We start from the raw sequence: 2,778 nt of genomic DNA on the forward strand, positions 1-2,778 counted from the left end.
AAAAAAAAAAAAAAAAAAATTTTTTTTTATAGTATGAAAGGAGAGACGTTTAGCACTCCCCTAGACAAGAATGGAACACGTATATAAGGTAAGGCACTTTCGGCGGCACTTACCAAATTTAAGGAACGGACAGAGAGGGAGAGAGAAGAAGCTCTTACCATAGTAAGGTAACACGGCGGAGGGTGATGGCGGTCAGGCGGCCCAGGGCTGCTCTACCGTTGCCCCCCTTAGGTCACGACTAGCAGGGAGGATGGGGCACTAGGGGCAATGGCCTCCCCTAGCGTCAGATTAATCAGTTAGGGAACTTATAGGATCGGCTCATTATCAATGAGGACGCAGGAAGGGCACCGACAGTAATTCGCAGGAGCCCCCCCCCGGGCATTCCTGTCACACGCGTAGGCAGGACATCGTGGAGTTTTAGTCGGTAAGAGTCCGACACTGCTCTGCTGCTGCCGCTGCGACGGAGTGTCCATGAGGATTTCTCCACGTACAAAAAAAAAAAAAGATTATCATTTTCTATTTACGATGTTGCAAAGCTATTGTAACCCTCAACTAATTTATAATTTTATATATTTGATTTATAAATCTTATAAATTTATATGCAATATATTTATGATACTTGAATAATGTCTCTCATATAAATATCACAATACTTTAGAAAACCATATAAAATGGATATTGAAATAAATGAAAAATAATAAAACAAAATTGGATGTTTCTCGAGGTATGTATACCTTTTTTCTGATTATCGCATTTCTATAATCTACATACCTATACAAATATCTGCAGATTTACATATATACTATACAGGGTGGTTGGTAACTGGTGGTACAAGCGGAAAGAGGGTGATTCTACGCGAAAAAAGCAGTCGAAAATATAGAATAAACATTTTTCGTTTGAGGCTTTGTTTTCGAGGAAATCGACTTTGAATTTTCGCTCGGTACGCGTGCGGTACGTTATAACGGATCTCACTGTAGATCGTTGTCTCGATGGAAATGAAAAAAAAAAAATTTTTATTCTATATTTTCGACTTCTTTTTTCGCGTAGAATCACCTCCTTTCCGCTTTTACCACCAGTTACCACCCATCCTGTATATGGCAATAAATTACCTATGACAATTGTACTACAATAGCTCACTTAGATACAAAAAAGTTAAACAGAAAAATAGTATTTCTCGAGAAACGTTCTTTTCTCATTTGATATATTGCAAGTTACAAAGAAAAATACATTTTTAAAGAAATTTTAATTTTCAAGAAAAGTCAACACAGAATTTTTATTATTTTCCATTTAATTACTTTTAGATAAATTTGTATTTTTTTAAGGCTTTTGTACTTCGAATAAATGCAAGGAATTCAATGAATACTTTTCGTGCAAAATAAAAATAGGTGAAATTTTGTCAGCAAAAAAGCTAGTTATCGTTTTTGGATAAAAGCAGTGCTGCAAAATTACAAAATAACATTGAAAATTAAATTTTCATACAAAAATATAAGTTTGTAAATATTTTTGCGTTATTGATAGAATTTGACATTGAATTAAGCTACAAATATAATCTTTTCCCCATATTTGTTTTTGTTCCATAAATATTTTGAGAAACTATTTTTAACTGTATATCTCTATTTTTATCGCTGTATATCTATTTAAATATGCGTTTAATAAGATAATGCATAAATGTAGTTACTTTCAATATTGCAATGTGATGAAGAAACCCGCTATTCGGAAGGAGGGCGTTCAAAATCATTTTTTTAAGCTTTATCACTTTTTATTGTAAATAAAAAATCGCTGTTTTCAAAATTATTTTATTCTATATGAAAAACGTAATTTGTTTAGTATTTTAGTAGCTTGTCGTAAATATGACAACTGTATAAACGAAAACGAGATACGCCAGTATTTCAAACAGGTGCTCAATTACAAGATTGCAAAATATCTACATATTTATTTATGCACGGGATAATGTTGATGAAGAGAAAACAGAAATCACTAAACGAAACAAGTTGTACAAGGTCGAAAGAAATCGATAGTCATTCTTTGGAAGATATGCTTACAGAATTCCTAAAACTCAAGGAAAGCTGCTTTTAACGATTCTTAGAATAATCTACCATAAGGAAAGAAAAACAACAAACCGTTCACGATACGATTCTCAAATATATACGAATTTATCGCATTTTGTTGTGTCATTTTTTAAAACTTTCATTCTATTCGTTTTTTCTATACATTTATTAATTTATGTATAACTGCTTACATATAATTTATGTAAAACTAATTAAAACTATTAATTTATGTAAAACTAATATTTATTATATCCAACAATCGAGTGTGAACTATGATGTGTGTATAAATTATACGGATATCTAATGTTTATATTACATAAATACCTAATTTTCATGAAATGTTTATAAAAATTTTAAAAAATTTATATCAAATGTTAATTAGATATAACTCTTTAAAATAAGAATTTAAATTAAATATATATTTTAGGTTGAATATAACAAATGAAATGAACTAACTGACGGTACCTAGCAGAATAAAAATATGATATATCCTCTAACTGGTCCATCTACCATTCAGGCACATTTGTTCATTTTAATCTTAGTATACAATACGTATATGCATTACTATTCTCAAATATTAGGTTACCTATTTGTTACATTTATTGTGAAAACTGTAATAAATGTCTCTTTATTAAGTATTTTATATTAAATGTATAATACGAATAAGATAACAACTAAACCTAACCCCATCTAACATTAGGTGGTAATGACAAAATCCGCAATCACTTAG

General features: G+C 30.8%; 1 pseudogene; it reads left to right on the plus strand.

Annotated features, from left to right (window-relative positions):
• Window positions 1–26: 26 nt before the first annotated feature.
• Window positions 27–121, plus strand: LOC112213783 (annotated as a pseudogene).
• Window positions 122–2,778: the final 2,657 nt, after the last annotated feature.

This window comes from Bombus impatiens, unplaced genomic scaffold (genome assembly GCF_000188095.3).
Source record: "Bombus impatiens unplaced genomic scaffold, BIMP_2.2 scf_1230, whole genome shotgun sequence".
Lineage (NCBI taxonomy): Eukaryota > Metazoa > Arthropoda > Insecta > Hymenoptera > Apidae > Bombus > Bombus impatiens.